This window comes from Scyliorhinus torazame, chromosome 15, assembly GCF_047496885.1.
Source record: "Scyliorhinus torazame isolate Kashiwa2021f chromosome 15, sScyTor2.1, whole genome shotgun sequence".
NCBI lineage: Eukaryota > Metazoa > Chordata > Chondrichthyes > Carcharhiniformes > Scyliorhinidae > Scyliorhinus > Scyliorhinus torazame.
The window spans coordinates 201,186,554-201,213,350 of record NC_092721.1 but is presented as its reverse complement, the minus strand read 5'-3'; the positions used below and the strand labels follow the sequence as shown (position 1 = coordinate 201,213,350).

Here is a 26,797-nt window from a genome sequence, read left to right as displayed (position 1 = left end):
GAGCTGTGCACATTGTGGAGGACATTGTGGAGCTGCCCACATTGTGGGGTTGTGCACATTGTGGAGGACATTGTGGAGCTGCGCACATTGTGGAGCTGTGCACATTGTGGAGGACATTGTGGAACTGCGCACATTGTGGAGCTGCGCACATTGTGGAGGATATTGTGGAGCTGCGCACATTGTGGAGGACATTGTGGAGCTGCCCACATTGTGGAGGACATTGTGGAGCTGCCCACATTGTGGGGTTGTGCACATTGTGGAGGACATTGTGGAGCTGCCCACATTGTGGAGCTGTGCACATTGTGGAGGACATTGTGGAGCTGCACACATTGTGGGGCTGTGCACATTGTGGAGGACATTGTGGAGCTGTGCACATTGTGGAGCTGCGCACATTGTGGAGGACATTGTGGAGCTGCGCACATTGTGGAGCTGTGCACATTGTGGAGCTGTGCACATTGTGGAGGATATTGTGGAGCTGTGCACATTGTGGAGTTGCGCACATTGTGGAGGACATTGTGGAGCTGCGCACATTGTGGAGCTGCGCACATTGTGGAGGACATTGTGGAGCTGTGCACATTGTGGAGCTGTGCACATTGTGGAGGACATTGTGGAGCTGCGCACATTGTGGAGCTGTGCACATTGTGGAGCTGTGCACATTGTGGAGGACATTGTGGAGCTGCGCACATTGTGGAGGACATTGTGGAGCTGTGCACATTGTGGAGCTGCGTACATTGTGGAGCTGTGCACATTGTGGAGCTGCGCACATTGTGGAGGACATTGTGGAGCTGCGCACATTGTGGAGGACATTGTGGAGCTGTACACATTGTGGAGCTGCGCACATTGTGGAGCTGTGCACATTGTGGAGGACATTGTGGAGCTGTGCACATTGTGGAGCTGCGCACATTGTGGAGGACATTGTGGAGCTGCGCACATTGTGGAGGACATTGTGGAGCTGTACACATTGTGGAGCTGCGCACATTGTGGAGCTGTGCACATTGTGGAGGACATTGTGGAGCTGTGCACATTGTGGAGGACATTGTGGAGCTGTGCACATTGTGGAGCTGCGCACATTGTGGAGGACATTGTGGAGCTGTGCACATTGTGGAGGACATTGTGGAGCTGTGCACATTGTGGAGCTGTGCACATTGTGGAGGACATTGTGGAGCTGTGCACATTGTGGAGCTGCGCACATTGTGGAGGACATTGTGGAGCTGTACACATTGTGGAGCTGCGCACATTGTGGAGCTGCGCACATTGTGGAGCTGTGCACATTGTGGAGGACATTGTGGAGCTGTGCACATTGTGGAGGACATTGTGGAGCTGTGCACATTGTGGAGCTGCGCACATTGTGGAGCTGTGCACATTGTGGAGGACATTGTGGAGCTGTGCACATTGTGGAGGACATTGTGGAGCTGTGCACATTGTGGAGGACATTGTGGAGCTGCGCACATTGTGGAGGTCATTGTGGAGCTGCGCACATTGTGGAGGACATTGTGGAGCTGTGCACATTGTGGAGCTGCGCACATTGTGGAGCTGTGCACATTGTGGAGGACATTGTGGAGCTGCGCACATTGTGGAGGACATTGTGGAGCTGCGCACATTGTGGAGGACATTGTGGAGCTGCGCACATTGTGGAGCTGTGCACATTGTGGAGCTGTGCACATTGTGGAGGACATTGTGGAGCTGCGCACATTGTGGAGGACATTGTGGAGCTGCGCACATTGTGGAGCTGCGCACATTGTGGAGCTGCGCACATTGTGGAGGACATTGTGGAGCTGTGCACATTGTGAAACTGCGCACATTGTGGAGCTGCGCACATTGTGAAGCTGCGCACATTTTGGAGGACATTGTGGAGGACATTGTGGCGCTGCGCACATTGTGGAGCTGTGCACATTGTGGAGCTGTGCACATTGTGGAGGACATTGTGGCGCTGCGCACATTGTGGAGCTGTGCACATTGTGGAGCTGTGCACATTGTGGAGCTGCGCACATTGTGGAGGACATTGTGGAGCTGTGCACATTGTGGAGGACATTGTGGCGCTGCGCACATTGTGGAGCTGTGCACATTGTGGAGCTGCGCACATTGTGGAGGACATTGTGGAGCTGTGCACATTGTGGAGGACATTGTGGCGCTGCGCACATTGTGGAGCTGTGCACATTGTGGAGCTGCGCACATTGTGGAGCTGCGCACATTGTGGAGCTGTGCACATTGTGAAGCTGCGCACATTGTGGAGCTGTGCACATTGTGGAGCTGCGCACATTGTGGAGGACATCGTGGAGCTGCGCACATTGTGGAGCTGTGCACATTGTGGAGCTGTGCACATTGTGGAGCTGCGCACATTGTGGAGCTGCGCACATTGTGGAGCTGCGCACATTGTGGAGCTGTGCACATTGTGGAGGACATTGTGGAGCTGTGCACATTGTGGAGGACATTGTGGAGCTGTGCACATTGTGGAGGACATTGTGGCGCTGCGCACATTGTGGAGCTGTGCACATTGTGGAGCTGCGCACATTGTGGAGCTGTGCACATTGTGGAGCTGTGCACATTGTGGAGGACATTGTGGCGCTGCGCACATTGTGGAGCTGTGCACATTGTGGAGCTGCGCACATTGTGGAGCTGCGCACATTGTGGAGCTGTGCACATTGTGGAGCTGCGCACATTGTGGAGCTGTGCACATTGTGGAGCTGTGCACATTGTGGAGCTGCGCACATTGTGGAGCTGCGCACATTGTGGAGCTGCGCACATTGTGGAGGACATTGTGGAGCTGTGCACATTGTGGAGGACATTGTGAAGCTGCGCACATTGTGGAGGACATTGTGGAGCTGCGCACATTGTGGAGCTGCGCACATTGTGGGGCTGCGCACATTGTGGAGCTATGCACATTGTGGAGCTATGCACATTGTGGGGCTGCGCACATTGTGGAGCTGTGCACATTGTGGAGCTGCGCACATTGTGGGGCTGCGCACATTGTGGAGCTATGCACATTGTGGAGCTATGCACATTGTGGAGGACATTGTGAAGCTGTGCACATTGTGGAGGCCATTGTGGAGCTGTGCACATTGTGGAGCTGCGCACATTGTGGAGCTGCGCACATTGTGGAGGACATTGTGGAGCTGCGCACATTGTGGAGCTATGCACATTGTGGAGGACATTGTGAAGCTGTGCACATTGTGGAGCTGTGCACATTGTGGAGCTGTGCACATTGTGGAGCTGTGCACATTGTGGAGCTGCGCACATTGTGGAGGACATTGTGGAGCTGCGCACATTGTGGAGCTGCGCACATTGTGGAGGGCATTGTGGAGCTGTGCACATTGTGGAGCTATGCACATTGTGGAGGACATTGTGAAGCTGTGCACATTGTGGAGGGCATTGTGGAGCTGTGCACATTGTGGAGCTGCGCACATTGTGGAGCTGTGCACATTGTGGAGGACATTGTGAAGCTGTGCACATTGTGGAGGGCATTGTGGAGCTGTGCACATTGTGGAGGACATTGTGGAGCTGTGCACATTGTGGAGGACATTGTGGAGCTGTGCACATTGTGGAGCTGCGCACATTGTGGAGGACATTGTGAAGCTGTGCACATTGTGGAGGGCATTGTGGAGCTGTGCACATTGTGGAGGGCATTGTGGAGCTGTGCACATTGTGGAGCTGTGCACATTGTGGAGGACATTGTGAAGCTGTGCACATTGTGGAGGGCATTGTGGAGCTGTGCACATTGTGGAGGACATTGTGGAGCTGCGCACATTGTGGAGCTGTGCACATTGTGGAGGACATTGTGGAGCTGCGCACATTGTGGAGCTGTGCACATTGTGGAGGGCATTGTGGAGCTGTGCACATTGTGGAGCTGTGCACATTGTGGAGCTGCGCACATTGTGGAGGACATTGTGGAGCTGTGCACATTGTGGAGGACATTGTGGCGCTGCGCACATTGTGGAGCTGTGCACATTGTGGAGCTGCGCACATTGTGGAGGACATTGTGGAGCTGTGCACATTGTGGAGGACATTGTGGCGCTGCGCACATTGTGGAGCTGTGCACATTGTGGAGCTGCGCACATTGTGGAGCTGCGCACATTGTGGAGCTGTGCACATTGTGAAGCTGCGCACATTGTGGAGCTGTGCACATTGTGGAGCTGCGCACATTGTGGAGGACATCGTGGAGCTGCGCACATTGTGGAGCTGTGCACATTGTGGAGCTGTGCACATTGTGGAGCTGCGCACATTGTGGAGCTGCGCACATTGTGGAGCTGCGCACATTGTGGAGCTGTGCACATTGTGGAGGACATTGTGGAGCTGTGCACATTGTGGAGGACATTGTGGAGCTGTGCACATTGTGGAGGACATTGTGGCGCTGCGCACATTGTGGAGCTGTGCACATTGTGGAGCTGCGCACATTGTGGAGCTGTGCACATTGTGGAGCTGTGCACATTGTGGAGGACATTGTGGCGCTGCGCACATTGTGGAGCTGTGCACATTGTGGAGCTGCGCACATTGTGGAGCTGCGCACATTGTGGAGCTGTGCACATTGTGGAGCTGCGCACATTGTGGAGCTGTGCACATTGTGGAGCTGTGCACATTGTGGAGCTGCGCACATTGTGGAGCTGCGCACATTGTGGAGGACATTGTGGAGCTGTGCACATTGTGGAGGACATTGTGAAGCTGCGCACATTGTGGAGGACATTGTGGAGCTGCGCACATTGTGGGGCTGCGCACATTGTGGAGCTATGCACATTGTGGAGCTATGCACATTGTGGGGCTGCGCACATTGTGGAGCTGTGCACATTGTGGAGCTGCGCACATTGTGGGGCTGCGCACATTGTGGAGCTATGCACATTGTGGAGCTATGCACATTGTGGAGGACATTGTGAAGCTGTGCACATTGTGGAGGCCATTGTGGAGCTGTGCACATTGTGGAGCTGCGCACATTGTGGAGCTGCGCACATTGTGGAGGACATTGTGGAGCTGCGCACATTGTGGAGCTATGCACATTGTGGAGGACATTGTGAAGCTGTGCACATTGTGGAGCTGTGCACATTGTGGAGCTGTGCACATTGTGGAGCTGCGCACATTGTGGAGGACATTGTGGAGCTGCGCACATTGTGGAGCTGCGCACATTGTGGAGGGCATTGTGGAGCTGTGCACATTGTGGAGCTATGCACATTGTGGAGGACATTGTGAAGCTGTGCACATTGTGGAGGGCATTGTGGAGCTGTGCACATTGTGGAGCTGCGCACATTGTGGAGCTGTGCACATTGTGGAGGACATTGTGAAGCTGTGCACATTGTGGAGGGCATTGTGGAGCTGTGCACATTGTGGAGGACATTGTGGAGCTGTGCACATTGTGGAGGACATTGTGGAGCTGTGCACATTGTGGAGCTGCGCACATTGTGGAGGACATTGTGAAGCTGTGCACATTGTGGAGGGCATTGTGGAGCTGTGCACATTGTGGAGGGCATTGTGGAGCTGTGCACATTGTGGAGCTGTGCACATTGTGGAGGACATTGTGAAGCTGTGCACATTGTGGAGGGCATTGTGGAGCTGTGCACATTGTGGAGGACATTGTGGAGCTGCGCACATTGTGGAGCTGTGCACATTGTGGAGGACATTGTGGAGCTGCGCACATTGTGGAGCTGTGCACATTGTGGAGGGCATTGTGGAGCTGCGCACATTGTGGAGCTGTGCACATTGTGGAGGACATTGTGGAGCTGCGCACATTGTGGAGCTGCGCACATTGTGGAGGACATTGTGGAGCTGTGCACATTGTGGAGCTGTGCACATTGTGGAGGACATTGTGGAGCTGCGCACATTGTGGAGCTGTGCACATTGTGGAGCTGCGCACATTGTGGAGCTGTGCACATTGTGGAGGACATTGTGGAGCTGTGCACATTGTGGAGCTGTGCACATTGTGGAGCTGCGCACATTGTGGAGGACATTGTGGAGCTGCGCACATTGTGGAGCTGCGCACATTGTGGAGGACATTGTGGAGCTGTGCACATTGTGGAGCTGTGCACATTGTGGAGGACATTGTGGAGCTGCGCACATTGTGGAGGACATTATGGAGCTGTGCACATTGTGGAGCTGTGCACATTGTGGAGGACATTGTGGAGCTGCGCACATTGTGGAGCTGTGCACATTGTGGAGGATATTGTGGAGCTGTGCACATTGTGGAGCTGTGCACATTGTGGAGGACATTGTGGAGCTGCGCACATTGTGGAGCTGTGCACATTGTGGAGGACATTGTGGAGCTGCGCACATTGTGGAGCTGCGCACATTGTGGAGGACATTGTGGAGCTGCGCACATTGTGGAGCTGTGCACATTGTGGAGCTGTGCACATTGTGGAGGACATTGTGGAGCTGCGCACATTGTGGAGCTGTGCACATTGTGGAGGTGTGTTTTAGTGCATACCAGGCATTGTGGGCTCTCTATGGCTCGGTCTCTCTATGTCTCGGGCTCCTTGGTCGTCACCAGGTTATCTCTGAGGCCCTGGCTGAGCAGCTCTTTCTTCTCCGGGTCTTTGAATCCAGTGGCATTGAGTCTCTTGCGCAGAGTTATTCCTGCCTCTGCCAGTTTGGGGTCAGGTTGATGGAGATGATAGAGCGGATTAGCCAGTGGTCAATCCAGAAGTCGCCGACTCTGGTCGGAGTGGGAGTGATTATAGAAATCATAGAATTTACAGTGCCGAAGGAGGCCATTCGGCCCATCGAGTCTGCACCAGCCCTTACAAAGAGCACCCTACTCAAGCCCACGTATCTACACTATCCCCGTAACCCAGCAACCCCCACTTCACCTTTTTGGACACTAATGGCAATTTATCATGGCCAATCCACCTAACCGGTACATCGTTGGACTGTGGGAGGAAACCGGAGCACCCGGAGGAAACCCACGCAGACACGGGGAGAACGTGCAGACTCCGCACAGCCAGTGACTCGAGCCAGGGATCGCATCCGGGACCCTGGAGCTGTGAAGCAACTGTACTAACCACTGCGTTACCATGCTGCCCCACACAAAGATGTGGACATCTTTGCGGTCCCTCGCCCGGACAATGATGTAGTCTAATAGGTGTCAGTTCTTAGAGAAGGGATGTTGCCACGGGATCCTCTGCTTGTCTCTGGCGGAACAGGGTGTTCGATTGGACAGCATCGCCAATAACACACACTCAACTGTGAAGAGACCACGGAAAACCCCACAGTCAACTGAGCAAACTCTCTGAAACTGCTGATCTTAATTAAATGGCAACTAAATCCTTATTACTGGAAACCTTGCTTTTTTCAGGAACTTGTTCCCCTTTAAAGTAATTAGGGTCATACAGTACAGAAGGAACCCACTGAGTCTGCACCAACAAAATCACATGAAATCTACACCCATCCCACTTCCCAGCAGTTGGCCCATAGCCTTGAAATTTACGCCATTTCAAGTGCGCAAATGGTGCTTTTAAAAGGATGTGAGTTTCCCCACCTCTACCACCTTCCCAGACTCCCACCACCCTCCCAGACGCCCACCACCCTCCCAGACTCCCACCACCCTCCCAGACTCCCACCACCCTCTGGGTGAAAAGGTTTCAAAGAACAAAGAACAAAGAAAAGTACAGCACAGGAACAGGCCCTTCGGCCCTCCAAGCCCGCGCCGACGATGCTGCCCGTCTAAACTAAAATCTTCGACACTTCCTGGGTCTATATCCCTCTATTCCCATCCTATTCATGTATTTGTCAAGATGCCCCTTAAATGTCACTATCGTCCCTGCTTCCACCACCTCCTCCGGCAGCGAGTTCCAGGCACCCACTACCCTCTGCGTAAAAAACTGCCTCGTACATCTCCTCTAAATCTTGCCCCTCGCACCTTAAAACTATGCCCCCTAGTAATTGACCCCTCTACCCTGGGAAAAAGCCTCTGACTATCCACTCTGTTTATGCCCCTCATAATTTTGTCGGCCTCTATCAGGTCGCCCCTCACCCTCCGTCGTTCCAGTGAGAATAAGCCGAGTTTATTCAACCGCTCCTCATAGCTAATGCCCTCCATACCAGGCCACATCCTGGTAAATCTCTTCTGCACCCTCTCTAAAGCCTCCACATCCTTCTGGTAGTGTAGGTGACCAGAATTGAACACGATACTCCAAGTTTCCTCAAATCTAAACCCCAGTTCCTCATTTTAAGAATATTCTGCCTTAAAATTATTGGCCCGTCACCTCAGGGGAACAGCAGCTTCTTCTCCACTTTGTCCACCCCCCCCAGAATCTTACACACCTCAATCAGGTCCCCCCGTCCCCGTCCCCCCCCACCCCCATCAGCCTTCTCTGCTCCAAAGGAAACAACCTGTAGTCACTTTAGACCCACCCCCACCTCTTGGATATTGGTTTACAGAGTTGTGAGTCCCTTTCAAACAAAGAAACATCTCCGGGCATCAAAACTAAATGTTTGCTGAAGGTTTTATTGCTATGACCCTCAGCCGAACCATAACAGAGCCTCTCAATTCAACTTCATTCATTTCTCCTTTGCATTGGCTTTTCGACAAAGCAAATGATCCTAATTGTCCTCATGTAAATGACTAGGCTCTCTGAGACTGAAGGTGGATTCATGTCCCACCCTAAAGTTTGAGCTCAATGCTTATGCTGGAACTCCTTGTGCAGTACTGAGGGAGTGCTGCACAGTCAGTGCTGTTAGATTTAGATTTATTGTCACGTGTACTGAAGTACAGTGAAAAGTAATGTCCTGCATGTTTTCGTACGAGATGTTAACCCACCCCCTCAGGTGGGTGTAGAAGAACCCACGTCACTGCTGCCTCAAAGCGCCAGGGTCCCGGGTTCAATTCCGGCCTCGGGTCACTGTCTACGTGGAGTTTGCACGTTCTCCCCGTGAGTGCGTGGGTTTCCTCTGGGTGCTCCGGTTTCCTCCCACAGTGCAAAGGTGGGCAGGTTAGGTGGATTGGCCGGGCTAAATTGCCCCCTGGTGTCCAAAAGGTTCGGTGGGGTTACGAGGATGGGGCAGGGGAGTGGGCCGAGGAAGGGTGCTCTTTCAGAGGGTCGATGCAAATTCAATGGGCCGAATGGTAATGTAGGGATTCTATGAAGAGCTGTGGAATTCTGCTTGTTGTTTTTTGGACAATATATCAACTAACATCACTAAAACAGGGAGAGGGCGGAGGGTTATCAGTGAAAAATGGTTGAATGCAAAAAATGATTAAAACACTCTCTCACTCAACAGTGGCAGGCAGGGAAATAAAAGCAAACGACAAAACCACAGACAAACGTTGCAGGAACAACCCCACAGCTCTGACTCGGTTACGTGTGTTGGAGGAGGGATTTGAGCCTCGTCAGTTTCTCAAAGCAGCTTTTTATTTTGTTCTTAAGTAAAAGCAGAGTGGAAGCTACAGAGCTGGGAGAGGCTAAAAGGACAATGTCCAACAGCCAGGTAACTCTCAAAGTGCCACTGCGTTCTATGTCTGCCATTCAGCTACTTGGTTTTATTATTATTGCAGAAATTTAATGTGTGTGTGTGTGTGTAAAAAAAAATTGTTATTATTAATCATTCATTTAGCACTTCGGGAATCGAAAGAAGGAACAGGGCCCCCGGTGAGAGTCTGAGAGAACGAGTGAGTAGTGTTGGAATTTATTGTGACCATTTAATCGTTTCCAAAGTTTTAGGATGGTCCCGGGAAGATTTAATATATATATTTTAAGATAATATAGCCATCAGAATTGTACCGGGTTGGGATTATTTGCCGGATTGTTAATGTTCCTTTGGGTTCTTTGTTAAGGGAGTGAGTACAGTCCATACATAATGGAAAATTAGACAGAGAGAGGGGCAACTGGGACTGGTCACTAACCCCAACGCCACAAATTTAGGCTGAGGTTGGGGTTTGATACTGTGGGTTGTCAGTCGCCACCTTTCTCGCTCTCTCTCTACCCCAGTCCCCAGCAATGAATGTGAACGAGCTATTCGGCCATGGGAGGCTAACCAAAGCTGCCATCGAGTCACAGAGTTTTACAGCACAAGAAAGAGGCCCTTCGGCCCATCGAGTTTGTGTTGTCCATCAAGCACCTATCCTAATCCCATTTCCCAGCACTTAGTCCGCAGCCTTGTGTGCCACGGTGTTTCAAGTGCTCATCTAAATACTTCTAACATGTTATGAAGGTTCATTCCTCCACCACCCTCTCAGGCAGCGAGTTCCAGACTCCCACCCCACTCTGGGTGAAAAAGTCTCCTGAGTTCCCCAAATCCCGTTGGTTTATAGGGAGGAGGTGGGTGAGGGAGGAGGGGAGGGGGATGGTGGGTGTGTGAGGAGGGGAGGGGGACTGAGGAGGGGAGGGGGAGTGAGGAGGGAAGGGGGAAGTTGGGTGAGTGAGGAGGGGAGGGGGATGGTGAGTGAGGGGGGAGAGGGAGGAGGAGTGAGGAGTGGAGGTGGAGTGAGGGTGAAGGTGGGTGAGTGAGGGGGGGAGCGGGGAGGGGAGGGGAGGGTAGGGAGGAAGGGAGGGTGAAGGTGGGTGAGTGAGGAGGGAAGGGTGAAGGTGGGTGAGTGAGGAGGGGAGGGGGAAGGTGGGTGAGTGAGGAGGGAAGGGTGAAGGTGGGTGAGTGAGGAGGGGAGGGGGAAGGTGGGTGAGTGAGGAGGGGAGAGGAAGGAGGGGAGGGGGGAGGGAGGAGGGGAGGGGAGGGGGAGGGAAGGGGAAGTTGGGTGAGTGAGGAGGAGAGGGGAGGGGAAATTTGGGTGAGTGAGGAGGGGAGGGGAAGTTGGGTGAGTGAGGAGGGGAGGGGAGGGGGAAGTTGGGTGAGTGAGGAGGGGAGGGGGAAGTTGGGTGAGTGAGGAGGGAGGGGGAGGGGGGAGTGAGGAGGGGAGGGGAGGGGCAGAGTGTGAGGAGGTTAGATGGCTGAGTGAGGAGGGGAGGGGGAAGGTGTGTGAGGAGGGGAGAGGGAAGGTGGGTGTTATAACCTGCCTACTTACGATTGGCTGGCGACTAATGACTATCCCACAATCCTATGGGAGTATGAACTTCCCCAATGAGGGGATCGGAGAAACTCCTAGTATAAATAAACTGGCCAGTTCAGGAACCAGCAGGAAGGAGAAGGTACTGCTACTGCTACTGTTATGTATATATTGTTATAGTAAATAAACGTTATTATTTTGTATCCTTAAAACTCGTGCTGGATTCTTCGTGGCCCTTACAAAAGTGGGTGAGTGAGGAGGGGGATTGAGGAGGAGGAGGGGGATTGAGGAGGAGGGGGATTGAGGAGGAGGAGGGGGATTGAGGAGGAGGAGGGGGATTGAGGAGGAGGAGGGGGATTGAGGAGGAGGAGGAGGGGGAGGAGGGAGGGGGGAGGAGGAGGGGGAGGGGGGAGGGGGAGGGAGGAGGGGGAGGGGGGAAGGGGAGGGGGAGGGAGGAGGGGGATTGAGGAGGGGGAGGAGGGTGAGGGGGGATTGAGGAGGGGGAGGAGGGGGAGGGGGATTGAGGAGGGGGATTGAGGAGGGGGATTGAGGAGGGGGAGGGGGAAGGGGATTGAGGAGGGGGAGGGGGATTGAGGAGGAGGAGGGGGATTGAGGAGGGGGATGGGGAGGGGGATTGAGGAGGGGGAGGGGGATTGAGGAGGGGGAGGGGGAGGGGGATTGAGGAGGGGGAGGGGGGATTGAGGAGGGGGAGGGGGAGGGGGATTGAGGAGGGGGAGGGGGAGGGGGATTGAGGAGGGGGAGGGGGATTGAGGAGGGGGAGGGGGATTGAGGAGGGGGAGGGGGAGGTGGGTTGAGGAGGGGGAGGGGGATTGAGGAGGGGGATTGAGGAGGGGGATTGAGGAGGGGGATTGAGGAGGGGGATTGAGGAGGGGGATTGAGGAGGGGGATTGAGGAGGGGGAGGGGGATTGAGGAGGGGGAGGGGGATTGAGGAGGGGGAGGGGGATTGGGGAGGGGGATTGGGAGGGGGATTGGGGAGGGGGAGGAGGGGGATTGAGGAGGGGAGGAGGAGGAGGGGGAGGAGGAGGAGGAGGAGGAGGGGGAGGAGGAGGAGGAGGAGGAGGGGAGGAGGAGGAGGAGGAGGAGGAGGAGGGGGAGGAGGAGGAGGAGGGGGAGGAGGAGGAGGAGGAGGGGGGGAGGAGGGGGAGGGGGGGAGGAGGAGGAGGAGGGGGGGAGGAGGAGGAGGAGGAGGAGGAGGAGGAGGAGGAGGGGGAGGAGGAGGGGGAGGAGGATGGAGGAGGGGGAGGAGGATGGAGGAGGGGGAGGAGGATGGAGGAGGGGGAGGAGGATGGAGGAGGGGGAGGAGGATGGAGGAGGGGGAGGGGGATGGAGGAGGGGGAGGGGGATGGAGGAGGGGGAGGGGGATGGAGGAGGGGGAGGGGAATTTGGGGAGGGGGATTGGGGAGGGGGTGTGAGGAGGGGAGATGGAGGGGGTGTGAGGAGGGGAGAGGGAGGGGGGTGTGAGGAGGGGAGAGGGAGGGGGTGTGAGGAGGGGAGGGGGAGGGGGTGTGAGGAGGGGAGGGGGTGTGAGGAGGGGAGGGGGGAGGGGAGGGGGGAGGGGAGGGGGGAGGGGGAGGGGAGGGGGGAGGGGGAGGGGGGGAGGGGAGGGGGGGAGGGGGCGAGGGGAGGGGGGAGGGGGCGAGGGGGAGGGGGAGGGGGGCGAGGGGGGAGGGGGAGGGGGAGGGGGGAGGGGGAGGGGGCGAGGGGGCGAGGGGGGAGGGGGAGGGGGGTGAGGGGGAGGGGGGAGGGGGAGGGGGGAGGGGGCGAGGGAGGAGGCGAGGGGAGGGGGAGGGGGCGAGGGGAGGGGGAGGGGGCGAGTGGAGGGGGAGTGAGGAGGGGAGGGGGGGAGGGGGCGTGAGGAGGGGAGGGGGAAGGTGGGTGAGTGAAGAGGGGAGGGGGGAGTGTGAGTGAGTGAAGAGGGGAGGGGGGGAGTGTGAGTGAGTGGAGGGGGGAGTGTGAGTGAGTGAAGAGGGGAGGGGGGAGTGTGAGTGAGGAGGGCAGAGGGATGGTGGGTGAGGGGAGGGGGAGTGAGGAGGAGAGGGGGAGTGAGGAGGGGAGGGGGAGTGAGGAGGGGAGGGGGAGTGAGGGAGGAGGAGTGAGGAGAGAGGAGAGGAGGGGGAGTGAGGAGGGGGAGTGAGGAGGGGTGGGGGAAGGTGGGTGAGTGAGGAGGGGGAGGGGGAGGGGGAGGGAGGGGGAGGGAGGGGGAGGGAGGAGGAAATTGGGTGAGTGAGGAGGAGAGGGGAGGGGGAGGGAGGGGGAAATTGGGTGAGTGAGGAGGAGAGGGGAGGGGAAAGTTGGGTGAGTGAGGAGAGGGGGAGTGAGGAGGGGAGGAGAGGGGGAGTGAGGAGGGGAGGGGAGGGGGAGAGTGAGGGGGGAAGATGGGTGAGTGAGATGGAGAGGGGGAAGGTGGATGAGTGAGGAGGGGAGGGGAGGGGGAAGGTGAGTGAGGAGGGGAGGGGGAAGGTGAGTGAGGAGGGGAGGGGGAAGGTGAGTGAGGAGGGGAGGGGGAAGGTGAGTGAGGAGGGGAGGGGGAAGGTGAGTGAGGAGGGGGAGGGGGAAGGTGAGTGAGGAGGGGAGGGGGAAGGTGAGTGAGGAGGGGAGGGGGAAGGTGAGTGAGGAGGGGAGGGGGAAGGTGAGTGAGGAGGGGAGGGGGAAGGTGAGTGAGGAGGGGAGGGGGAAGGTGAGTGAGGAGGGGAGGGGGAAGGTGAGTGAGGAGGGGAGGGAGAAGGTGGGTGAGTGAGGAGGGGAGGAGGAGGGGGAGTGAGGAGGGGAGGGAGAAGGTGGGTGAGTGAGGAGTGGAGGGGGAGGGGAGGGGGAAGGTGGGTGAGTGAGGAGGGGAGGGGGGAGTGTGAGTGAGGAGTGCAGAGGGATGGTGGGTGAGTGAGGAGGGGAGGGGGAGTGAGGAGGGGAGGGAGAAGGTGGGTGAGTGAGGAGGGGATGGGGAAGGTGGGTGAGTGTGGAGGGGAGGGGGGGAGGGTAAGTGAGGAGGGGGGGAGTGGGGAGGGGAGAGGGAGGGTGAGTGAGGAGGGGAGGGGGGAGGTGGATGAGTGAGGAGGGGAGATGGGTGAGTGAGGAGGGGAGGGGGAGGGGGAGAGGGGTGAGTGAAGAGGGGAGGAGGAGATGGGTGAGTGAGGTGGGTAGGTGAGAAGGGAGAGTGAGGGGGAGGAGAATGGAGATGAGTGAGTGGGGGGGGGAGTTGGGTGAGTGAGGAGTGGGGTTGAGCCAGTGAGGAGGGGAAGGGTGCTTGGAGTGGGTGGAAAACACACAACTGCTATAACAACTTGCAAATGTGGTAACTCCTCACTTGCTGGCAAGAATTTATTTACTTCATTTTTATTTAATCTTTATTTAGCCATGTGAGTCAATTGAGATCCAATTTTTCATTTACACTAGTGAACTGGCCAAGCAGCTAATGTCACAGCAACAGAAATTAAACAACAATTTTAAAAAAACAGGGTACAAATGTTAAGTAATGGGTTAAGAGACATTGCAATTAGTTGTCTCATTTATGTTAAGTATCCATTAATTGACACTGATATGTAAAGGGGCTTCAGGTGGCCTCTGTCAGGTGATGTATAGTTAGAGTTTTGTGCAAAGGCTGTTGGAATGAAATAAATGTGTGTTTGTGAAAAAGGGACAGAACTTTAGACTCTTCATATCACAGCAACTAAAACGTCTAACAATTGGGAGCAGAGGGTGGTTGCTGTGTAAATGTGAAGGGTTGAAAGATACAACTTTTCCAGATCAAACCAAGGAGTTGAGGCGTTGGGTGCTCTGAGGTACAGACGAACCAACACGGTTGCGATTGGTACAACGCAGTTTTATTCCAACTAGTTATTTACACATCTGACTTGGTACTCAGCACGTGGTGACTGTGTCAGTGTCTTGTTAATGAGGTCCTGGCCTTTTCCTGTCTCCAGATGGACTGGCCAGGAGGTGTCATGTTTCTTGTCTTATACTGTGTCTGCTCTTGTCTGTGATTAGCTGTCGTGTTATGTGTGCTAATTGGTCTGTTGGTCTTTCTATCATGATGTGTGTGTTGTGACGTGTGTTTGAATATCATGACAGGAGTGAGTGAGAAAAGAAAAAAAAAAGGGATATATGGCTGAACCGAGGATAAAGATGGCTGGATATGACTATCCTCCCTTATTTTCTGAAAGGGAATCGTACGACCAATGGAGAAGTGCAGTAGTTATGTGGACTAAGGTAACTGCTTTGGGAAAGAGAAAACAAGGTCTGGCATTGGCTCTTTCTCTACCATATGGCAGTAAAATCCGAAACAAAGTGCTTTCTGAGCTGGAATTGGAAGAGCTAGACTCAGAAGAAGGTCTGGAGACTTTATTACATTATATGGATAAGATTTATAAGAAAGATGACTTGTTAAGTGCGTATGATGCATGGTCGGATTTTGATAGGTTCCGGAAAATGAAGGATATCTCCATGGAAGACCATATAATGGAATTTGGCAGACTATATAAAAGGCTACAGAAACACAACCTGGAATTTCCACAGTCTGTGTTGGCCTTTAAATTACTTGACTGTGCTAGAGTGAGCAACATGGATAGACTCCTGGTTTTGACAGGAGTTCAGTTTACTGATAAGGATTCGAACAGATGACAAAAGCTTTACAAAAGTTTCTGGGGAAACATTCGATTCCGATGGCTCTGATGACCCAAATAGGTCAGCCTGCAATAAGGCAGAATATGGACGATACACTACTAACAGGATGGCGAAATCGTATGGCTACGAACAGGGCTCAAGACTATAGAAGGAGACCGAGACAAGGAAATTATGAAGACAGAAACCCAGTTAGAACCTACAATAGGAAGACGAATCCCAGAAATGCACCCCAGGCATGAAAAATCGACGTGACTCTCAATACCATTATGCTTTCAACTGTCCAACTCGTTATGATAGAGTGTTTGAAGCGACACATGACACGGAAGAGTCAGAAGAGGAAAAAGATACTGACCAGAAAGAAGGCATTGTCCTATTGACAAGCAGTTTTACACCGGTAATGAGGGTGTTGGTTGCAGAATCCTTCAACTGTGCTGTATTGGACAGTGGCTGCACATCTACTGTGTGTGGAGTTGACTGGTTAAAATGTTACCATTTTGAATGCTGAAAATCATAACAAGGTTAAGGAATTTGAAGGTTCCACAAGTTTCAGGTTTGGGGATGATAATACTCTGAAGTCGTTGAAAAGAGTGGTGATCACTTGCAATATTGCCGGAGTGAATCATTTCATCAGCACGGATGTTGTATCAAGTGCGATACCTTTGCTTCTGAGCAGACCGTCGATGAAGAAAGCACACATGAAACTAGATATGGAACAGGATAAGGCAACAGTATTTGGAAAGACGGTGGACTTACAATTTACACAGTCGGGACACTATTGTATTCCATTATTGACAAATAATATTTCAAGTAGAGTGGTTAAGGATGTGTTAATGGCAGTTGAAAATGGGACTTTAGCTGATAAAAAGCTTGTGGTATTAAAACTGTACAGGCAATTTGCACATCCGTCTCCTCGGAGGCTGAAAAATGTATTAAAGGATGCAGGGGTAAGGGATGACGACTATACTAAACTGATAGAACAGGGGCGAAATTCTCTGTAATCGGCGCGATGTCCGCCGACCGGCGCCAAAAACGGCGCAAATCAGTCCGGCATTGTGCCGTCCCAAAGGTGCGGAATCCTCCGCATCTTGACCGGCCGAGTCTTAACCTTGAGGGGCTAGGCCCGCACCGGACTGATTTCTGCCCCGCCAGCTGGCGTGAAAGGCCTTTGGTGCCCCGCCAGCTGGCGCGGAAATGACATTGCTGGGCGGAGCATGCATGGGAGCATCAGCGGCCACTCACGGCATCCCCGCACATGCGCAGTGGAGGGAGTCTCTTCCTCCTCCGCCATGGTGGAGACCGTGGCGAAGGCGGAAGGAAAAGTGTCCCCACGGCACAGGCCCGCCCGCGGATCGGTGGGCCCCGATTGCGGGCCAGGCCACCATGGGGGCACCCCCCGGGGCCAGATCGCCCAGCGCCCCCCCCCTCCCAGGACCCCGGAGCCCGCCCGCGCCGCCTTGTCCCGCCGGTCAGAGAGGTGGTTTAATCCACGCCGGCAGGACAGGCATTCTAGCAGCGGGGCTTCGGGCCATCCGGGCCGGAGAATCGCGGGGGGGGGGGAGCCCGCCAACCGGCGCGGTGCGATTCCCGCCCCCGCCAAATATCCGGTGCCGGAGAATTCGGCAACCGGCGGGGGCGGGATTCACGCCAGCCCCCGGCGGTTCTCCGACCCAGCGGGGGGTGGGTCGGAGAATCTCGCCCCAGGTTAGTGACCACTGTGAAGTTTGTAGGAAGTACAGAAGGACACCAGCACGACCGATAGTAACCCTACCTTTGGCCAGGGGTATTAACGACATTGTGGCCATGGACCTTAAGATCTGGGATAAAGCAAATAATATATTTATTTTGCATTTTGTAGATTTAGCCAATCAACGATTGTATGAAGTAAAGAAAAGAGAATAATTCTGGATCAAATCGTGGAAAAATGGATAGGGACAGGAATGGGTCCACCGGCAAAATTCCTTACGGACAATGGGGGAGAATTTGATAATGATGAGTTTAGGGATATGTGTGAAAACATGAATATCAGAGTTATGAATATGGCTGCAGAAAGCCCATTTAGTAATGGTGTCTGTGAAATAAATCATGCTGTCATCGATGACATGCTTCGGAGAATATTGGCAGATCGACCAAATTGCAGGCTAAATTCAGCTTTAGCATGGGCAGTACATGCAAAGAATTCATTGCAGATGGTTGGGGGCTAGAGTCCTTATCAATTAGTGTTTGTTGGAAATCCTAAAATTCCGTCCATTTTGGATGACCAGCCTCCAGCTTGGGAGGGGACTACAATTAGCTCTGGTTTTGCTGAACATTTGAATGCATTACATAGCAATAGAAAAGCTTTTTTAGAAGCAGAAGTCTCTGAAAGAATCCGCAGAGCTTTAAGACATAACGTACGGCCATCAGATTCCGTTTTTCAGCAAGGAGGCATGGTATGCTATAAGAGAGACAATTCTAATGAATGGAAAGGCCCAGGGAAGATCATAGGCATATATGGCAAAACAATTATTTTGCAATATGGTAATCAAACTGTTAGGGTACATTCATCAAGTATAATGGGTACAGATTACAAATTTTCAAATTTAGACAGAGCAGACAGACATGACGAGGAACCAGAGTCATCTGGTACGCATGTGTTACAGAACTATGAGGACCAATTAACTGATATAGACAGGGCTTCTGTGGAGGAACACAACACTTCTGATGAATTAGAACAGGCGATCTTCCTGAAAGGGCAACTGCCAAAAGTTGGTACAAAAGTGACATACTTGCCTGAAGGGTCTAGTCAATGGAAGGATGCAACTGTTATTAGTAGAGCAGGGAAGGCCACTGGAAAGTATAAACATTGGTTGAATGTACAGCATTCAGGGGAAGGAGTCAAGACAATGGATTGGGAAAACGAAGTTCAAAAATGGAGGGCACAGAAACGCAGTGCCAGTTCAGATAGTACATCGGATAGTGAACAGGTCCGCAGGAAAAGGTCGAGAACTATTGAAAGAACATCCCACAGCAGAAGGGAAAGATCAAGCAGTAGCAGTACAGAACGAGATACCAGGCGGGAGAGGGGATGTAGTTTATCAAGATCTCGGTACATGAATAAGACTACGAATAGGAGTAGAAGCCCACATGCACGTGAAATTTTGATGGCTTCAAATAAATTAGATGAAAAAGTTATCAAAGAAGCTAAACAGCAAGAATTGCATAGTTGGAGTGAATTTGGGGTTTACACGAAGTACCGGATAGGGGACAAAGAGCTCTATCCCACAGATGGATTTGCACGGAAAAGGTTCTTCCGGATGGAACTTATAAGGCAAAGGCCAGGCTTGTGGCAAGGGGATTTGAAGAAAACTTAGAAGATCAGGATTTAAGGGTAGATTCACCTACAGCAGGAAAGGTTATTTTAAAGATCTTCTTGGCTCTATTAGCCACAAAGGCATGGGAATGCAAATCTATAGATATAAAAGCTGCCTTTTTGCAGGGGCATCAGCTCCAGAGAGACATTTTTCTCCGTCCTCCTAAAGAAGCAGCTAACACAGATGGAGTACTCTGGAAGTTGAACAAATGTGTATATGGATTAAATGATGCGTGTAGAGTCTGGTATTTTTCGGTAAGGTCAGTTTTGTTAAAGTTAGGCTGTTGCCAGTTGAAAGCAGATCCTGCAATGTTTTACTGGCACTATAAAGGAAATCTTTCTGGCATTTTTATGATGCATGTCGATGATTTTTTGTGGGGTGGGACTAGTGAGTTTGAAGCTCTTGTGATCTCTGGTTTGAGGAAAGAATTCAGCGTTGGAAGTCAGGCGTCCGGTGCATTTAAATATATTGGACTGGAAATTGGACAGACTAAGTTAGGGGCAACTTTACATCAGCAATCTTATTTGGAAAGCATCAGCCCAATAGCAATTAGTCGTGGCCGAGTTTCACAAAAAGACGCAATGGTTTCAAAGATAGAAAAAGAGCAACTGCGAAGTTTAATTGGGCAACTGAACTGGCTAGGTAGACAGACTGGACCAGACGTGAGTTTTGATGTCTTAGAGTTGAGTACAAAAATGAATGATTCCAAAGTGGAAGACATAATAAGAGCAAATAAAGCATTGGCCAAACTAAAAATGCAGGAGTGTGTTTTGAAGTTCCAGGTTTTAGGTGACCTTAGGCACGTGAAACTCATAGTTTATAGTGATGCGTCCTACGCAAATTTATGTGATGGGGTTTCAAGCGCAGGAGGTTTTATAATTTTCCTTTTAGGGAACAATGGTAAATGGTGCCTGCTTGTGTGGGAAACAAAGAAAATAAGGAGAGTGGTAAAAAGCACTTTGGCTGCTGAGATGTTAAGCCTTGTAGAGGCAGTGGATATGGCCTTTTATATAAGTATGATATTGACAGAAATTTTGGGATTAGGGGATTTGGGTAATATACCTATTGAATGTCACATTGACAATAAATCCCTGTGGGAAAATGTGCACTCTACAAAAAGTGTCAATGAAAAGAGGTTACGGATAGACATCGCAAGTTTGAAGCAGATGTTGGACAGAGGGAAAATAACAAAAATTAAATGGGTCGACAGGAGCTATCAACTGTCAGACTGTTTTACGAAAAGAGGGGCGAGTTCATTTAAACTTTTGGATATTGTTAATGAAGGGCGCTTGTTTCTGTGACTGGTTTTTTTCTTTCTCGTCCAAACAAAAAAAAGGGGGGGAAATCATGTGTGTGTTTTTGAGTTTCTTGAAATTTTGTTTTCACCCAAGTATTTTTTTTTTCTCCAAGAAAGGAGAGACTGTTAAGTAATGGGTTAAGAGACATTGCAATTAGTTGTCTCATTTATGTTAATCATAGAATTTACAGTGCAGAAGTATCCATTAATTGACACTGATATGTAAAGGGGCTTCAGGTGGCCTCTGTCAGGTGATGTTTAGTTAGAGTTTTGTGCAAAGGCTGTTGGAATGAAATAAATGTGTGTTTGTGAAAAAGGGACAGAACTTTAGACTCTTCATATCACAGCATCTAAAACGTCTCACAACAAACGTTCAACAATGAAGACAAAATGAAGACTGAGCTGGTAACATGCCCTTAAGAAGCGATAAAGGGCAATCTAATTGAGATATAAACGGGATTGGTAGGGTTGTTAGAGAGAATATTTTCTGCCTGTGTGGGAGAAGGAGAGGAATTGTTCAATGACATGGTGGACCAACACTTTTTCTCTGAGAGAAATGTTGCGGATGGGAATCAGTTGAACATTTCAAAGCTGTGATCGGCAGATTTGTGTTGGGAAAGGGTGTTAAGGATTACGGGACACAAGCAGGGAGGAGGAGTTAAGATACAGGCCAGCCATGATCTAGCTGAATGGTGTGTTATGGGCCAGGGTTTAGAAAACTCCAAAGTATATCATGGAGTTCACCTGACCTACAACTGTTTATTGACTTTGGTTACGATGAGCACAAGGGCCTGCATTTCAGGTGTTATTCAACAGAGTTCTTAGGTACTTTTAATCAAAAACAATCGTTATTCTACAAATCTAGTTAACATTTGTATATATACACACACAGTACGAATTTTTATCATCTATAAACATTAAGACCCCACACAGCTACAGTGATCTATGTATAACCCTTAATGAATTCCCCCTTAACTGTTCCAATTCAATAACAAAATCCAAGTAAAACCAGAAACCCCCTTTCAAAGTTGTGGCCCAGCACACGGCATACTCACTGGTATAAGACTGTTGTTATTGATACTCTGTTCCCCTTTCCAAACAGCAGGATTGAATTTCTTCCAGAAAGCAATTGCCTCTTTTAAGTTACCAAGTTCAGTCTGGAAACAGTTTTTAAAATTGAGATAGAGAGACACTTCTTTCAACCTGTGCAGTTCAAAACCAGCCCAAACACGAAACCAAAGTAAAACCCAGAGCCACAGCCCAGCTCCACCCACACAATGACATCACTGAAGCCATGTGATAAGACAAAATATTTCTTAAAGGGACACTCCCATGACAGGTGGAAGAAGCTCAAGGGGCTGAATGGCCTCCTCCTGTCCCGATGTTCCTCAAACAAGGAATAGGGAGCAGGAGGTAGAGAGGAAAGAGGCAGATTGGTTATTGGCGAGTGGGACCAGGTGAGTCTGGCATTATTCCCATAATGTTGTACATCGGTCCTGCTTTTTGCTCCAATTATCATTTTATGCGGTAGGTTTTATCTTGAAACTTCATAATAAATCAGGAAGATGGAGTACCAAACTTTATTTTTACAAAACTGGAGATCAGGGTGAATGACTTAGTTGGCACCAAGGTTTGATTTTTCCTGTGGATTCCTTGTGCTTTTAAAAAATTATTTTCTGAGAGGTGGGTGTCGCTGACAAGGCTGGCATTTGTTGCCCATCCCTAAAGGCCCTTTGAAAGAGTGGTTTTCTAAGGTCATTTCAAGGGGCACATTGCTGTGACTCTGGAGTCACATGTAGGTCAGACCAGGTAAGGACGGCAGATTTCCTTCCCTGAAGGGACATTAGTGAACCAGATGGGTTTTTACAACAATCGATGATAGTTTCATTCTCACTGTTACGGAAACAAACTCTCAATTCCAGGTTTATTAAGTGAATTCAAATTCCACCTGTGATTGACTTCCAGCGTGCATATTGAACCTAGGTCCACTCATGTTATCACTGCAGAACCTCCTCTCCCCACCATCACCCAATGTTGCAGCACCAGGGTTAAGGAGGCAGAACAGCAACTTGACACACGGCCAGTTGGGTTTCTGGAGAGTCACCGGCAATTGGGAGCTGCCCTAATCACTCTCAATACCAATCACATGTATAGCAGCTTCAATACGTTGGCACCCTCTGGAGGTTGCTCCATGGCAATTCACCCCCCCCCCCCCCCCCATGGCAAACCTGACTGGGGCGAACAAACATATAACATTCCAGCTGTGGTCTGTTTACCATCTGGATCCCATTTGTCCGGTTCATCCAGGGCATTGGAAGGGACACTTGTGGTAAATGAAGCTTTTGCACAACAAGCATATCACACAAGTGGCTCAATGTACAGTAACAGTTTGTTAAAACTGTTATTAAAATACAAAAAACATTAAGAGCGTACTAGTGGGAGATTCCGATTACCCAAATATTAATCGGGATATAGTCAGTGTAAAATGTGCAGTATCCCTAAACTGCATTCAGGATAACCGTTTTGACCAGTATGTGGCAAGGACAACAAGAGGAAGAAAGTTTCTGAGTTTAGTTTTAGTGAATGAAGCTTGGTAGGTGGCAGGGGTACCAGTTGGGGAGCATTTTGGTGGCAATGATCTTAATTCAGTTAGATTTAGCATAGTTAGTTTCGTATCTTCACACATACATTTTCTTCCTTAGGGAAATTATGGGAGAGTGGGACTTGAACCACCAGAGGCTGAGCCACCAGACCTCCTATTTAGCATAGATATGAGAAAGGACAAAAATAGAGCCAGAGCAAAGGTTCTAAATTGGGGGAAGGCCAATTTTACTAAACTGAGAAGAGGTTTAGCAAAAGTAGACTGGAAACCGATACATGAAGGTAGAACAATGTCACAGCAAAGGAGAAGGTGTTTGGGATAAACGTGTTCTCACAAAGGAAAAGAGTGGAGCCAGAGGGCATAATCTCAGAGTAAAGGGCCTCCAATTTAAGGCAGAGATGAGGAGGAATTGATTTTAGAAGGCTAAAGACAGAACATCTCTCTCAACTTCACTAAAAGAAAAGCCATTCCTTGGACGTCTAAAGTCCAGCTAGTTAATGAAACTAGAGAAATGAAAAGAAGTATCCAAGAAGTCTGGAGTTATTTGAATAGAGACCAAGGTATTGTTCAGAAGAATGCAAGGAAGAGTAAACAAAGTATTCTGAGTTAAAGAGACAATTGCAGTAACCAGATTTAATGTGGACAGCAGCCTTCAAAGGGAATTGTGTCAAAGCAACTGTGAGCAATTTGCACAGCAATCAAGACAAATCAATCCTAAAGGGGGTTGGTATAAACTCCTGGACTGGAGTTGTTATGAAAAGTGGAGTGGAAGCTTTGTTTAAAAGTTTCATTTGGGAAACCATGTCTGGATTTCAGAACGCAAATCACTAAGGGAACGCATACTTATGAGAGAAATTGTTAAAGTGTATTTTTGGGAGTGAAGTTTGAAATTCTCACGTGATCATTATCTGCGGGGGGGGGGGGGGGTGTGGGGGTGGGGGGGGGGGAGGTGGCTTCTGTGTAGACATCCACAAATATTCACTTGGGTTTCAGAGTAGAGAGTGTATTTACCCACAGTCATCTTGTGTGCTTAAAAGGGACTTAATGAGACCATTGTAGATTAAGATGTACTTTGTAATCAGCGTTAATCCTAAACCTTGTGTGTAATTGTTAAACTGGGGGAGAGTAAAGGTGTATTGTAGCATATTCTATTTTTTCATCTTCAATAAATGTTTTTTTTCTTGTTGTTCGAATTAGTTAGCAGTCTTGAGACTCTGTTCCTCCATGTTTCATTAAAAAAAAAAAAAAAAGTTATGGTCTTTCGAGTCAGGGTTCCATTCTGGTATCTTCCCATCCAGATATAACGCCAACGAGGTACATAACATCAGTCATGATCTCATTGAATGGCACAGCAAACCTGATGGGCTGAATGGCCTATTTCTGCTCCTACACCTTATGGTCCTGCAGTGGGACAGCCAAATCTAGAGCCCCCTGGATGACAAGCTACATTGGAGATAAGGCAAGATGGTGTGTGATGAATGTAGGAAATTGTTGTACGTTATATTTGTTGTAATAATGTTCTTAAAAACCCTGGTTTAAGATACGTTCTGCGCCCTTTCGTCTATACCAGGGCACCAGGCAGGAATGTCGAATGTCCTCTTTGTTATTTACGTTGCCAATAGAGCCACTATCCATGGCACTGAGGGCTTTGAAAGATTGGGAAGGAATAGTTAGAGGAGGGGTGGAGCATAGGGTCTCGCTATTCGCCGACGACTTGCAGTTATATGTTGGGGATCCGGAGGCATCAGTGGGAAACATTATGGGTATCTTACAGCATTTTTGGGTCTTTTCTGTCTATAAGCTAAATATAGGAAAGAGCGAATACTTTGTGGCTGGGGCACCAGGGCGGAGGGGGGGCTTCGGGGGTTACCGGTCCGGTTGGCAGGTGGTAATTTTCGGTATCTGGGGGTCCAGATAGCAAGGGATTGGGGGAAGCTGAATGAACTGGTTGAACTGTACAAACCTGGTGAGGAAGGTCAAGGCGGACCTGCAGACATGGGACGGTCTCCCACTATCCCTGACGGGCCGAGTACAATCAGTTGAGGTGAATATCTTGGCGAGATTTATAGTTTTATTCCCGTGCCCTCCCGGTGTTCCTGCACACGGCGCTTTTCGGAGCGATTGACCGGCTTGTGACTGGGTTTATTTGAGCGAGAAAGGGTCCGAAGATCAGGAGAATGGTGCTCCAGAGGAAGAGACCAGCAGGGGGCTTGGCCTTGCCAAACTTTCAATAGTGCTAGTGGGCAGCTAATGCTGAAAAGGTGCTGGAGTGGTGCGGGGACTCGAAGCAGCTGTGGGTCCGGTTGGAAACAGAGTCCGTGAGGGGGGCAAGCCTGGGGGCTTTGGTAACGGCTCCGCTCCCGGTGGTACCGAAGAAACACTCGACGAAGTGGCCATGTTAGAAATTTGGAGACAGCTCCGTCAACATTTCAATTTGAAGGCTGCCTCAAGCCATCTGTGCAAACCAGCTACTCGAGTTTGCTAGGCTGAAGGGGTTGGAGAAGGTAGGAGATTTGCTTTTAGAAGGTCGGTTCACTAGCCTGGGGGAGCTGGAGGGGAGTCTATGGGCTTGCAGATGCTGATGGGTTTAAGGTATCTCCAGGTGGGGAGCTGGATCAAAAAGCATCTTCCAGCCTTCCCAGGGAAGCAGCCTTCTACCTTGCTCGAGCAGATTTTATCCTGCTCGCGGTCGGAGGTGGTCAGCATGTCAAGCATATACCAGCAGATATTGGGGGAGGAGACGGGCTCGTTGAGGCAATGAAGGCATTCCAAAATGCATTTTGGAAGGTCTAATATAGGTAGGGAATATACAGTGAATGGTAGAACCCTCAAGAGTATTGAAAGTCACAGGTCCACAGGTCACTGAAAGGGGCAACACAGGTGGAGAAGGTAGTCAAGAAGGCATACGGCATGCTTGCCTTCATTGGCCGGGGCATTGAGTATAAAAATTGGCAAGTCATGTTGCAGCTGTATAGAACCTTAGTTAGGCCACACTTGGAGTATAGTGTTCAATTCTGGTCGCCACGCTACCAGAAGGATGTGGAGGCTTTAGAGAGGGTGCAGAAGAGATTTCCCAGAATGCTGCCTGGTATGGAGGGCATTAGCTATGAGGGGAGGTTGAATAAACTCGGTTTGTTCTCACTGGAATGACGGCGGTTGAGGAGCGACCTGATAGAGGTCTACAAAATTATGAGGGGCATAGACAGGGTGGATAGTCAGGGTAGAGGAGACAATTACTAGGGGGCATAGGTTTAAGATGCGAGGGGCAAGGTTTAGAGGAGATCTATGAGGCAAGTTTTTTACACAGAGGGTAGTGGGTGCCTGGAACTCACTACCGGAGGAGGTGGTGGAAGCAGGGACGATAGCGACGTTTAAGGGGCATCGTGACAAATACATTTGTACAATTGTGTCTTTCAAAAAGCATTTAGATGGTTACATGGGTAAGATGGGTATAGAGGGTTATGGGCCAAGTGCGGGCAACTGGGACTAGCTTAATGGTAAAAAACTGGGCGGCATGGACTGGTTGGGCCGAAGGGCCTGTTTCCATGCTGTAAACTTGTATGATTCTATGATTCTATGAATAGGATGGGAATAGAGGGATACGGACCCCGGAAGTGTAGAAGATTTTAGTTTAGAAGGGCAGCATGGTCGGCACGGGCTTGGAGGGCCGAAGGGCCTGTTCCTGTGCTGTACTTTTCTGTGTTCTTTGTAAAGTGAGCAGAAGAGCTGGGGCCAAATTTGGAGGAGGAAGTTTGGAGCGAGGCACTGAGGAGGGTGAACGCGACCTCGTCCTGTGCGAGGATGAGACTCATTCAGCTAAGAGTAGTGTTCCGAACACAGCTCACGAAGGTTGGAAAGAGCCGGTATTTTGATGGAGTGGAGGATAGCTGCGATCGGTGATCGAGTGGGCCCAGCGCACCACGTGTACAAGCGCTGGTCGTGCTGAAAGCTGGTGGGCTTCTGGAGGTCCTTTTCTGATACCATGTCGGCAATCCTG

At 50.8% G+C, this 26,797-nt stretch overlaps 1 protein-coding gene across 1 annotated transcript in view; it reads left to right on the top strand.

The window, feature by feature from the left end:
* The first annotated feature begins 9,345 nt into the window (after positions 1 to 9,345).
* The window catches only part of LOC140392119 (P2Y purinoceptor 3), a 59,376-nt gene continuing 41,924 nt past the window's right edge, over positions 9,346 to 26,797 (top strand). Inside the window, exons 1-2 of the mRNA XM_072477433.1 lie at positions 9,346 to 9,402; positions 9,529 to 9,583. The gene's annotated coding sequence lies outside the window, so the exon portion shown is untranslated. The remainder of the gene's footprint in view (positions 9,403 to 9,528; positions 9,584 to 26,797) is intronic.